Source organism: Lycium ferocissimum, chromosome 3 (genome assembly GCF_029784015.1).
Source record: "Lycium ferocissimum isolate CSIRO_LF1 chromosome 3, AGI_CSIRO_Lferr_CH_V1, whole genome shotgun sequence".
In the NCBI taxonomy this organism is placed as follows: domain Eukaryota; kingdom Viridiplantae; phylum Streptophyta; class Magnoliopsida; order Solanales; family Solanaceae; genus Lycium; species Lycium ferocissimum.
In genome coordinates this window covers 69,852,906-69,867,029 of record NC_081344.1, presented here as the reverse complement: position 1 = coordinate 69,867,029, position 14,124 = coordinate 69,852,906, and the positions used below count along the sequence as shown (strand labels likewise).

General features: G+C 35.6%; 1 long non-coding RNA gene across 1 annotated transcript; it reads left to right on the top strand.

The window, feature by feature from the left end:
- Window positions 1–8,964: 8,964 nt before the first annotated feature.
- LOC132051233 (uncharacterized) lies at window positions 8,965–11,834 on the top strand. The gene is made up of 3 exons (XR_009413631.1): window positions 8,965–9,794; window positions 9,896–9,991; window positions 11,345–11,834. It is a non-coding gene; the product is annotated as an uncharacterized LOC132051233 (long non-coding RNA).
- The last annotated feature ends 2,290 nt before the right edge of the window (window positions 11,835–14,124 follow it).

The window sequence follows — 14,124 nt, the reverse complement described above, 5'->3', positions numbered from 1 at the left end:
CTGTTGGTAGCTGGGGCGGATTTACCTTAGGCTCAGGGGTGTCACGTGACTCGGCTAGGTTTAGATCTCTTCGAAGTAAGAAATACTTCAGTAGTGTCCAAATTCGAACTGTTGACTTCTTTGATATAAAAATCATATGTAACGTCTTTGAAGTAAATAAGATATTTAACCAATTGAGTCTAGGATCATTTTTTTTTTGTTAACTGTTTTCTAGTTGTGCTACTATTCTTTTTTCTTTTCCTCTCATTTTCTTTCTGGCACCAATGAAATTGATTTAGAACGATATGCAGAAACAAATAAATAATGAGTTTTTTTGGTTTGGTGCCTTATATAAAAAAACACTTAGTATTATTTCTAGTAAAGTTATTTGAATATATTTTTTAAAAAATAAAAAACTCATCGAGAAGAGTTGTAGTAATATACATGAGTTTTGTGTGTGTGTGTGTGTGTGTGTTTTAATGTCATCCAATCAGAGATCCGCGTTGTTTAATTAAACCAGCCCAATTTTAAATCCAAATCAATTTAAAAATACCCAACCCAAATTAATGAAAAATGGCATGAATGAGGGTAACGACAATGGCATAATGAGCCAAACTATTGACAAGTGGCATAAATGAGCCATTTCCGATAGCTCGATATTTGAGCCTTTTCCGTTTATAATATGATGTTACCATACTTTATTTGTTTACTTCCATCTTAAAATGTGACACCGCTTGCGAAAAATCCTGCGTACGCCACTGGTTGATAGCATATTAAAATACTTGCAAGTGGAAAACCATTAATCTCCAAATTAATTAGCATGAATGGTGATGTGTCACGAGTAACTTAATTCAAGGAAGAGATTGTTGGTTGTATGTGTACAAAGTCCTACATGAGAAATAGCAAGGAAAACGAAGCTACTTATAAAGTGTTGAATACTCTTAATGATGTAAGACTTTTTGTAGAAAACTGTACAAGTTTGGCATAAAACAGATATTATCACACCATATTAAAAATATTCCATTTGGCCATGAGAATTATTCACTTTTTTCCTGATTTTTTTTTTCATTTTATTTGAAATTTAAAAAACAGCTAAAACTATGTTCTCATTTTCAGTACATACAACCAAATATCTTTTGCAAGAAACTACAGCCAAACGCAACTCCAACTTCAAAAATTCATATATATATATATATGTACATACAAACATACATACATACATACACACACACACACACACACACACACACATATATATATATATATATATATATATATATATATATATATATATATATATATATATATATATATATATGTATGTATGTATGTATGTATATTTTTCTATGGCCAAACGTCTACTTACATTTTGTGTATATATATATATATATATATATATATATATATATATATATATATGTATGTATTATGTATTGTATTTAATTTTCCCAAACACTTACATTGTTTTAACCCAACAAAAACTTCATAAGAACAGAGCAAATATAATTTGAGGTTATAATTAGAGTATAATTTGAGGTTATAAAATCACCAGAACCATAGAAGAAAATATAATTTTCAACTGAAGAGAGTAATGTTTTCGTTTAAGAAAAAATGTGGAGGGTATAACAATTTTGAGTTTTATCCCATTTAAGTTGCATATCATGTAGGGTACATAGAGTTAGGAGTGGGCATAAATACCGAAAATCGAAAAATCGGATCGAACCGAATTAATTCGGTTTTTTGGTGTTTCGGTACTGTTTCAATTTTTTTATATAGCAAATCCGCTGTTTGGTTCCGGGTCACCGGTTTTTCGATATTTCGATTTAACCGAAATTACTACATGAATACATATATACAATTTTTTTTGACAACACACCTATCAAAGTCCACCCTAACCAGCTAACCTAAACGACTAAACCCAAACTTCACTGTAGGGGTGGGCGTTCGGTTCTTCGGTTCGGTTTTCTCATACTTCGGTTCGGCTATTTCGGGTTCGGTTTTTTGAAGGTAGACACAAACACCGAACCAAACTAATTCGGTTCGATTCTTTCGGTTTCGGTTTTTTGAAGTTTGGTTCGGTTCGGTTTCGGTTTTTTCAATTCGGTGTTTTCAAATAGGACACATTTCTAGATTTATGAATTCACAAAGATCTCATGGCTGGATATGCACCAAATTTCTGATAGCATAGCTCCTAGAAACCGAATGTAGAGAAGCATCGAGGAATTGGTATTGCACTCAAGTTGCAAAATGTTGAGAGCAAGACACCAAAAAAATGACTAGGAGTTGCAATATTTAGGCTCTCCTCCACCATATATTAGAAATTTCAAGAATTCCTCCATTAAATTTCTTCTCTTTGCCATCAATTTTCTTCCTTTCCATTAATCTTTGAACCAATGATTTATAATACTAGACTAATTATGGGTTGCATTGTATAGCAGATGTTAATTGTTAAACACCACGGAACCCATTGTCATTAACGTGAGATACTAACTACTATTCGCTTAATTCGAACAATTTATTGTTAGGTTTTGAAGTATATATACGAGGATCCACACGAATCAAGAATATTGATTTGTTAATTTCTTTGGGATATAACTTAATTACCACAAACTCACCGTCATGGATGCAAAGTTTTATGGTTACTTTAAATTTAATAGCTCGATTCGAAAAAAATCTAGTACTCTATATTCCGTTAAGTTGGACATATCGCTTGGGTTGCTTTGTCTCAAGTCAATTCATACTTATGTTAATTGTTGTTAATTTGTAAACCGAGATTAAGCATGTGAGTTGGAACAATATCTCGCATAAGAAGATTAAAATGCAAGCTCGATCCGAGGCATACTTTCTTAGAAATGCAAGCCGAATATGCTTGGAGGGGGGACTTTTAGTTATATTTAGTTATCTCGGATCCGGCGACTTTTAGTTGTGTTTAACTAAAAGTCCAACGGAGGGGGCAGACTTTTAGTTATGTTTAGTTATGCGGTCCGGCGTACTTTTAGTTGTGTTTAACTAAAAGTCCACAGGGGACTTTTAGTTATGTTTAGTTATGCCGGTCCGGCATAATTTTAGTTGTGTTTAACTAAAAGTCCGGAGGGGAACTTTTAGTTATGTTTAACTAAAAGTCGCGGTCCGGCAGACTTTAGTTGTGTTTAACTAAAAGTCCGCCTCCGGCGTACTTTTAGTTATGTTTAGTTATGCCGTCTCGTTCTCATATCGTTTCTTATATTGTTTGTATTGTCCGTTATTAGTATTAGGAAAACTTAATACATTGATACGTGTGGTGATTTTCGTGTTCAAGAGGAGTTGAGTATTTTGGAAAGGAAAGCATCACCGATAGAGGAAATAACAAAAGAAAATATGAAAATGCGGGAGTTAGCCGATATCCTTGAATGCTTATTGTTTGGGCTCCTTCTACGAAAGTTAATTATTTATTAGATTAGCTCATTGGTGGAGGAGAAATGAATCTACTCACTCCCCTATACTTCCTAAAGAACAAATGTAATGGAAGCTTACTACAATGAAACGTGCTTTCAGAGAACATATGAAGGAGACAAACCATGAGGTCACAATTTGAGCTTTGTTTTTTGCACTCCCCCTATACTTCCTCCACTTCTCTCACAATTTGAGCTTTGTTTTTTGCACTTCTACTACACAAGCCAAAAATACGGAAAAGTCACGGATACACATAAAATCTACCGAGCGAGATCCAAAATGAGGTCCATGTCATTCATTCAAAGAAAAACTCCATGAAATTAAATTGCTTCTGTCCAACAACAGCTATCCGAATGCTCAAAACCAAGAACCGGCAACAAACAACGTACAAGACAAAAACAAGCAACACAAACAACATAACGATAAAATGAGCTTAGTACAAACAACAAAACGGCCAAACAACATAAATGTCCTAAATTTTAGCTCCAAATACAAAACATAAGTTGTAACACTAAGTGTTAAATCCATCGTCTCACATAACAATCATAATTAAGTCCGAAATTCACCAAATTCAAAACATAAGCTTAAAGTTGAAGGTGAATCCGCCTATCTTCAAGACATCTCTCAATATGCTTCATTAAGCTAGATGTGCCATTTGCTCTATGATAATTAAGTATCGCACCACATGTTAAGCACCTAGCTTTACGCCTTTCTTCATTGTCTTGAACCATCATAAAATGTTCCCAAACTTGTGAGCGAGCTCTAGAAGGCATGATTGAACTTGAAAATAACAAAAAATACATAAAACCAAAAGTTAGAATATAACTCTCAAGATAAAATAACAAAACTACAAAATAAAGTATTGAACTTACCACTAGTAACAAAGAACCAAATTGCAATCATACATCAACAATGCAAGGATCTCTTCCACTATTTGCCATGTCTAAAGATAATTTAATCAAATATGTCATACAACATAAAAAAGTATATTATTTTTTTCACTAAAACACATAAAAAATACAAAATCTTACCAAGTTCAAGTTCCTCAAGATGATCCAAACTTTCTTCCACACTAACGTGTTTAGTCTCTTTCCTAAGCCAATCTTGAACACAAATAAGAGATTGCACACATTTAGGAGTCAACGAACTTCTAAAACGAATCAAGTACACGACCACCGGTACTAAATGCACATTCCGATGCCACACTAGAAATCGGAATAGCCAACACATCACGAGCCAACTCGAAAGAACGGAAATCTAGGAGCATTAACTTTCCACCAACCTAAGATACTAAACTCAACGGCGGTTTCACTTTCATCTATTGGCTCTTGTTCTTCACCAATGTATTTATCCAACTCGGATTTAGCACACCCACTTCCCGAATCTTCCTTTTGTTTCTTCAAGTGAAGCTTAGTTCTCAGAGCATTTGATTTCACACTTGAAGAGGACCCGGAGCTAGAAGTTACATCAGATGTATCATGAGATGAAGTAGATACGTGGAGGCAATTGATGATGAGATGCTCTTGAATAATTTTTTAGATACTCTCCAAACAAAGATTTCATATAATCGTACACTCTTCGCTTACTTTCTTTCCAACTTCCTCCCCAAATAGCTCTTCAAGTGCAAAGCTAACATATACAAACTTATTGCGAGGATCCAATATGGAAGAAATAAAAATCATTTTGTTCATCTTTTCAGGATCACCCCAATACTTCCTAAACTTTTCTCTCATCCGCTCGTCATGTTACTCAAACTAAGATCTTCACTTGCTACACACGCTTTCAAATATGCATCAAGCTCACATATATCCTCAAAATGAACATTAGAAGTAACATAATGTGAACCTGAAGCCTTTACGGTGAGCTCGTAAAATCTTTCAAGAAACTTTATCACATTCCTTACATTCACCCAATCATCACATTCAAGCGTACCTGCGACACTTCCATCTTCACAAACATGAGTAGCAAGATAAGTTTTAAAATTCTCATCAAAAAAATCAAACCTATCAAATGCCTTCTCGAAATTTTGTGCCGTGTTCAACATCGCGTAGTGGAATTCCACCTAGTAGGCACATCTAGAATTAATGTTTTAGCACATCCCACCTTTTGAACTTCACAACATTTCTTAAAACTTCTTGTTCTTGCCGAAGATCCTCTAACATACCTTACCATTTGCCTAACACGTTTAACGTAAGCATCAATTTCCTTCAAACCTTCTTGCACAATTAGATTAAGTATGTGAGCCATACACCTCACGTGAAGATGCTTACCATCCATTATATTAGTTCCCCACATATTTAACTCGTTTAGACAATTCTCTAACCGTAACATCGTTTGAAGAAGCATTATCAACAAGTAATAGTAAATACCTTGTCCAAGTTCCAATATATTACTAATAGTCTCTCGCTATGTGCTCACCCTTATGACTAGTGACGGCAAAAATTCGATTCTTTATGCAACTTCCAATCTTTATCAATAAAGTGAGCAAATAAACACATATAATTAATTTTTTGCAATGATGTCCATGTGTCCGTGGTAAGGCAAACTTTTGAATGTGCTTCTCTAAAAGACTTCTTCAAATTTTGTCTCGCTATCGTATAGATAACAATCCCTTGTTATTGTTCTACGGGAAGGAATTTGAAACAGAGGTTGGGCTAGACTCATAAACTTCTTGAAGCCTTCCTTTTCTACAAAGCTAAATGGTAGTTCATCAATAATTATCATCTCAACTAAAGCCCTCCTAATTAATTGTTGATCAAATTCCCAATGCTCCTCTATCTCATTCTTATCCTTAGATGGAAAATGTATCTTTTTCTGAGTGGGAGGTTTAATTAGGGATTTATATGCGTTGCACCTCCCTAAATGTTGTCTCAATCCCGTTGTCCCATTTACAAATAAGGAAAGAAGAAGATCTTTTTTACAATACTTACATTTCGCTTTATCAATTCCCCGTACAACAATCTTCTCAAAATGACCCCAAACAACATCTAGATTGCATTTCTTTTCTTTTCTTTGTTACCCGGGTGTCAAGTGAGTTATCATTGCTATCGATCATCCGTATGAGGTATGCTACCAAAATCGGCAACACTTAATTTAGTTTCATCCGCCATCTACGAAAATTAAAGAGAAAATATAAGGCATTGTAGGCCAGCACGTTAAAAACCAAACAACGAAAAATAACAAGACAACCACCACCACTATGATAAAAGTCTTTTTCTTTTTTCCATATACATAGAGATCTCAAACAACTACCCATTTAATTACAACAAATTCACAACCACCACATTATCATGTTACAACAATCAAAATAGTAGCAAGAAACTCACATCAACAAGATAGTAACACAAAGCAATGAAACACCATAAATTCGCCGCTGGTGAGAGAGAGAAATACTTACTTTGTCGCCGCTGGAACTAGGAAGAGAAGACGGCAAGACGTCGCCGGCACCTGGAAGAGAAGTCGCCGCTCGCCGCCGCTGAGAGACTGAGACAGTGAGAGAGAGAAGTAAAATTAGGGCTGTTTGAAAGAGAAGTCGTCGACGTCTGTAATCTGTTTCTTTTGCTCTGTTTCTTATCTTTTGTTGTGAAAGTGTGAATTGTGAAATACAAAAGAAAGAATAAAGATTGAAGGGGCTTGGGCCTTGGGTTAATGGGTCTTATTTGTTCTGGGCCGAATTTATTTAATGGGCATGGGCTGGAGACTATTTAATATTTTTGGGCTGTACATAAAATTTCGGTTTAACCGAAAACCCGAACCCCAAACACCGAACACCGAACCAAATCCCGAAATTTTTGAAAATTGAAACCGAACCCGAACCGAAAACCCGAAAACCCGAACACCGAAAAACCGAATTAATTCGGTTCGGTCCGGTTTTTCGGTTTTCGGTATTTATGCCCACCCCTACTTCACTGAATTACAATTTACAACACTCATAAGTCAGAAGTCGGAGTTCACTCTCAGGAACTAGCGCCGGCGGTAAGTTCATTTTCTCCTTATCACAAGTTTGAATGTGGAAATTTTGGATAAAGAATTACTGAATGTGTATTGGGTGTGGCTTTAGGGGTTGGGTTTGTTTTAAATTCTTTTTCTTTTCAGTAAAGTTTGAATCTTTATTGAATAGAAGTTTTCAATTCAATAAATAAAGAGTGTATAATCGAGGATAATGACGATGTAGCTGACAAGAATCCGCAGGATTCTAATAGGCAAGAGATACATGTATCCCTAGGGATTGATTCAAAAATCTACTTTTTAAGTTTACTGTCTAGGATAAGTTATTTACTGTGCCTTGAATAAGTCTTTTACTAGAGTTGAAGGAATCTTGGTTGCTATTTTATCTGATGTTGTTGCTACTTTTCTGATGTTTTCCTAGTTGTAGTCAAGTAGGAGTCTTTTGGATAGGCTTTATCTTTGTGACTTTGTAAGCCTATAAAAGGCAGACTCTTCCAGTTGATAAAGTTCGCTCTTCTACAAATAATTTTATTCATTTTCCTTGCATAACTCTTAAGTTTTCTAGTTAAAGAATATCTCTTTTTCTAACATTGTGGCCCTTTGACTGGGTGATAGAGCGATTAAGACACACGTGAGGGAGTTGAAATGGTGTGTCCTCGTCTTCGCAACCGCTCATACCCATCTTCAATGGTGAGAAGTATGAGTTTTGGAGTATCAAGATGAAGACCTTGTTTAGGTCTCAAGAATTGTGGGACTTAGTCGAAGATGGGTTCGTTGATATAGAAGAGCCAGATGCAGAGGAAGAGAAGAGATTAAAAGAAATCAGAAAGAAGGATGCCAAAGCTTTGTTCTTTATTCAACAAGCAGTTCTTGACACAATTTTCTCAAGAATTGCCGCAGCTGCTACCTCAAGAGAGGCTTGGCAGATTTTGAAAACAGAGTTTCAAGGTTCCTCAAAGGTAATTACTGTGAAGCTACAATCTCTTCACTGAATTACAATTTGCAACACTCATAAGTCAGAAGTCAGAGTTCACTCTTGGGAACTAGCGGCGGTGGTAAGTTCATTTTCTCCTTATCACAAGTTTGCATGTGGAAGTTTTGGATAAAGAATCACTGAATTTGTATTGGGTGTGGCTTTAGGGGTTGGGTTTGTTTTAAATTCTTTTTCTTTTCAGTAAAGTTTGAATCTTTATTGAATAGAAGTTTTCAATTCGTGTACTAATTTCATTTGTTTTGCAATCTGTTGTACTAATTCGTGTTGGTTTTGTTTCCATTTCTTTTGGGTTTTCGGTACTCTATTTGTATTAGGTGTAGCTGTTTTCCCTTTGTCAGTGTAGAGGATAGTATGGAAGTTATAAAACCTTTAGTTCTAGAGGACCGTGAAGACAAATCATTTAGAATTGGAATGAAATATAGGGGAACAAATAAAAATGATTCATACTCATCCAAAAGAAAAGATGATTCATTTGCCTTAAGGTCGAGCTCGTCACACGGGGCTTGCCTAGTGCGGGTTATCTCTCTCCCTGTGTGGTTTGCGGGGTATTACAAGGGGAGCGGGGTTTGCCCTGTGCGCACCCAAAGGGCAGCGGCTGCGATTCCGTTGTCATCAAAAGAAAAGATGATTCATATAGTTGACCGCAACTAACTTGAGATTGAGTTGTAATTGTTGATTGAATTATTAATATAACATTTAGCTCGTCTTTTTAGTTATAACACTAAAATTGGTAAGAAGCAACAACTCTCCTGATTCTGCATTGCACTTACGGTTTTTTTTTTTTTTTTTTTTGGATGATTTACACTAATGTACGGTTATTGTTTTGCTCTTCCTAAATCAGGAATCTGTCAAGACAAAGCACCCTCAACTTCATTACGAGTCAAAAATATATATGCTTCTCCAAGGAGGAAGTAAGTCTTTCTTTGTGTCCTTTACGTATTCTCAGCTTTTTATTGATGATTCAACTTTGTTGATTACTCTAAAATGCCTATCAAAAGAAAAGGAGGGGGGTTTAGGTGGAATGCCAGTGAAGCAGCGTGATATGCTACTTGTCAGAAGTTCAAACTCACTGACCCCTTCTTCGCTAATTATGAGCTTGAATGGACCTTTTTAATGACTTATTAGGGTCTTTTCTGTCCTCTTTTACATGATGTCTGTTCTGTTTATAAAATATTTGGTAGACTCAAAGTAGCAACCAATTAGTTCTATGTGTTTTGTCTAATCAAAGAACTTTTGGTTGGGAATGTTATAAATCGAAAATTGACTCCTTACCTTTGCCATTAATTATGAAGCCGGGATTCCCAACCTCAAATGGTTCGGAGTTGAGGGCGAGTACAATGTAATGGTCATTGACCTTCTTGGACCAAGTTTGGAAGACCGCTTCAACTATTGCAATAGGAAGTTCACTTTGAAAACAGTTTGAATGCTTGCGGATCAACTAGTAAGTAGTTCATTGTCATGCAAACTTCTTCCAGAGATTAGCTTTTTTATAACCACTGAGTATGAGTCTAACGTAATAATCTTGCTCTATGTCATGTTCAGATTAATAGAGTTGAGTATATGCACTCAAGAGGATTTCTTCACCTAGACATAAAGCCAGACAACTTTTTAATGGGCCTAGGTCGCAAAGCAAATCAGGTATTTGTTCACGTACTGTCAGAGTTTGAAAAAAGCTTTGAATATATGTCAGGTCAATATTCCCTCACCGCTTCACCTAAACCGGTATAGGTTCATGTCAATCCTTGCTGATTCAGTTGTTAGTTTTATCAAATTTTAAAGAGTTATTACCTCAAAACTCCCCTAAACTTTTCATGTTTTGTCAGGTTAATACTTAAATACGGGGTGTTGCTGTTACCCCTATCCCCCCCCCCCCCCCCCCAACACATACACACACCCCGCAGTGCCAACTGGCATGGAGAGTGGCCCTCACTCTCTTTGTAGTGTGCAGGAGCTAGAAAATAGGCTAAAAAGAGCATTTATATGGCCATAATGTTGGAGGAATAGCTACTTTTTATCTAAATTTTCTTAGAGTAGCTCTTTCATACCTCTTGGGTTCTGAATCCAGACTTGAGGTTGGCTAAAGCTCATTCCTGAAATCTGTTTCAAAAAAAAAAAAAAAAAAAAAAAAAAAAAAAAAAAAGAAGAAGAAGCGCTTATTGCTGAAATTTTATTGCAGAAATACTTTTGAAGCAATGAAATCTGTTTTTTTGTTCTTTTTCCGATGAGTTATTGTCGGGTTGCTTCCTTGCGGTTATGTTACTATTTTTGGTAGCTTCTCATGCTATTTTAACCTCCATTTCAATTTATGTCGCACACTTTCCTTTTTAGTCTGTTCTAAAAGAATGTCATCTTTCCATAATTAGAACAATTTAACTTTAGAACTCCCCTATAACCCTTACTGAAATGATTTATCGCCACACAAAAGGTTTGTTTTAGATCACAAATTTCAAAAGTTTTCCTTTTTTTCTTAAACTTTGTGCCTAGTGAAATAGTGCCACATAAATTGGGATGGCGGGAGTACTTAAATAGGAAATGCAACTTGACAATCAGTTGGAAGAGTTGATGGTTCATTTTTGTTGATTGTCTTTTATAATGAAAAAGATATTCATGGGTGGTGCATATTTGAACTTATCAATGACGGTTAAGACAGGACAGCCTAATTGCGTTCTGTATAAGAATGGCGGATTTTCCTCGATAATAGTTGCTGAAAAAAATGAAGTGATGTCCTTCAGAGGATAAAAGGAATGCCTAAGAAGACAGTATTAACAGAGTTATGTTCTTTTAGACGTATAGTTCTGTATCATTCATTTCCAATTTCAAAGTAAACATTTACCTTACAAAATTATAGAACATTTTTATCTATTGTGCTTCAATGTTTGTGATACCTTTACCAAATATCAGTGCTGAAATAAAAGCTTCGAGGAAAAAGATATGTTTCATATTTTGAAAGTCGTTATATGGCAGTAAAATTGATTCTAATGCTAATGACAGGTTTAGGCCATCGACTTTGGGCTTGCCAGAAAGTATAGGGACCTACAGACTCACAAGCATATACCATACAGGTAGTCACGCTTGTTACTTGACTGGTCCTTGCAATTGTCCTTTTTATCTTTTCAGCGCTTTAGAAGGAACGGGATGGTCTTGTTTGATTCTCTTTCACTGCTCTTAGCAAGTCTCTATTGTCAAGATAAGCATTAATTAGATTCAATAGTCCGATGACCTAGTGTTTTTTCTTCCACTGGAATCCCCTCTTTAATGTTTTTGATGTCATAAACATCATACTAGCAATTGAATACTCAAATCCTTTGGTAGTATATTACATAAGCATTAATTAGATTCAATAGCCCTATGACCAACTATAGGATGTCACTGAGCCTTTTGAAAGCCAGGTAGAATTTTGTTCGACGGTAAATTTGTTAATTATGAGTTTACTTTTTTGAAAATGCAAATGTTCTTATCATATATTCTTCTTTTATATCGAAAATCCCCAAGGACGAGCTGGCACATGGTTGAAACTCAGTGGATAATGGATCTGCCCCCTTTACCCTCCACTTAAATACACCATACTTTTGTGACATGCGCCTAATCCACATATCACGCTCTGCGCTCTTACCACTAGACCAAAGCCCTGGGGGCATTTTTATCATATTCAGCAACAATAACAACATACCAAGTTCAGTTAGACAGAAGAAATGGTGGAGATTAGTTCCTGCTTGTATTTGGTGGACAATTTGGAAAGAGGGAAACTCTAGGGTTTTTGATGATAGGGGTAATCATGTGCAGGATATTAAGATGAAGTGTCTACTTTTGTTTCACTTTTGGTGTAAAGAATGCTACTTAGAGGAGGAGGTTTCCTTAATAGATTTTATAGGGCAATTGTAACTGTTGTTTAGGATTTTTGTTGGCTGCGGGGACTTCTCCTCTGTAAATATGGCTTCAGCACTGCCCTAGTGCTATCAATACCAATGTTACTAATTTCAAAAAAAAAAAAAAACAACATACCAAGTGTAATTCCACAAGTGGGGTCTGGGAGGGTGGTGTGCACCCGGTTCCCTACCTTGAAGGTAGAGAGATTGTTTCCGATAGACCTACTCAAGTAAAGCATATCAAAATCAAGTATGGAAAGGAAATGCAGTAGTGAAGAAGCCATCCTAAAAATAAAAGAGGAGAAAAGTCGCAACGACAAATAATACAAAAGAACCGAAGAAAAGGAAACAACAGGTAATAATAAAATCAAAGAATAAGATAGTAGGAAGTAAAAGTAACAATAGCGATAAGGAAACTAGACAACGCTCGACTACCTACTAACCTTCTACCCTAATCCTCAACCTTCATATCCTCCTATTTAGGGTCATGTCTTTGGTAAGCCGCAGGTGTGCGATATCCTGTCTGCTCACCTTTCCCCAATACTTCTTTGGCCTACCTCTACCTCTCCTCATACCCACCACAGCCAACCTCTCGCACCTCCTCACTGGTGCATCTGTGCATCTCCTCTTCACATGCCCAAACCATCTCAGCCTCCTCCCTCATCTTGTCCTCCACGGAGGCTACACCCACCTTGACCCGAATATCTTCGTTCCTGATCCGACCGCTCCTGGTATGCCCGCACATCCTTCTCAACATCCTCATTTCCGCTACTTTAATCTTCTAGACGTGCGGTTTCACTACATTTAGATTAAGCGCGTGAGATGCTATTAAAATTAGCTGACATGACAAATATCCATATTTCCATTCATCCATGGCAGTTGGGGAAAAATGGCCGGATTAATAGGAATCTCAAACACAAAACAACTTCAGATTCAAAGAGCCGGATTAATAGGAATCCCAAAATATCAAATTTAAAACTTAAAAATGAAAATCCAAATTAAAATAAATTGATCGCTTTCTGGTTAACTTTTGTAATTCGATTGCATTGCAAAGATGCTCCACCGGGGAATGAAAGGTCCAAATTTAATTTTTTAATTCCTCTGAAATTTTTCCTATTGTCGATAACTCGACATCATTTTCTTATGGAATAAATAGAAGAGAAATATTGCGGTGAGCTGATTATTATATTATATGAGAAAAAATGGTGAAGAATAAGATGAGACAAAAATGGGACAAATAGAAATTGAAAAGGAATTAGGGAAGGGAGTGGATGACATGGGGATAGGGGGTAACGACTAGGGTGAGGTTGAAGAACAAGTGGGTTTTGTTTTCGTTTTTCTAATTTTTATTTTTTAAAATCTTTTATTTACACTTGTCATTTTTTATTTTTATATTCCATATGGCATTAAATAATAGGTTCACTTGCCACATCATTAGCAAGTGTTTTTCACACATTTGGTCTTGTGGATGAAGGGGTTCACAAATACATATTTGTCAAGTTAAAGTGTCTATCTGGTCACTAGATAAGTTTGAGTGTCTAATTTACAAAACATGTCAAGTTTAAGGGTCTATCTAGGTATTAAGCCTATATTTTTAGTATAGTGGACAAATAAAAATGAACTGGGGGAGTGTATTATAAAAAATTATGCTATTCTATAATTATTAAATTCAATTTAAATCACTTTACTACTTAAATTGTGATGGAAATTTCACAAGCATGCTTAGAAAAAACATGAAATTCTTGATTTATTGTTGAGAAATTGTAGTTTATCCAATTTTACATTTACTTATGGGGTGTAATTACCTATTGAAGAGTTTTTCTATTATTTTTCTTATTTTGATTGGTGTAATTCTCTAATTGAAAATGTTATTTTACTTGTGCAAGTTCATTTTTTAATATACAT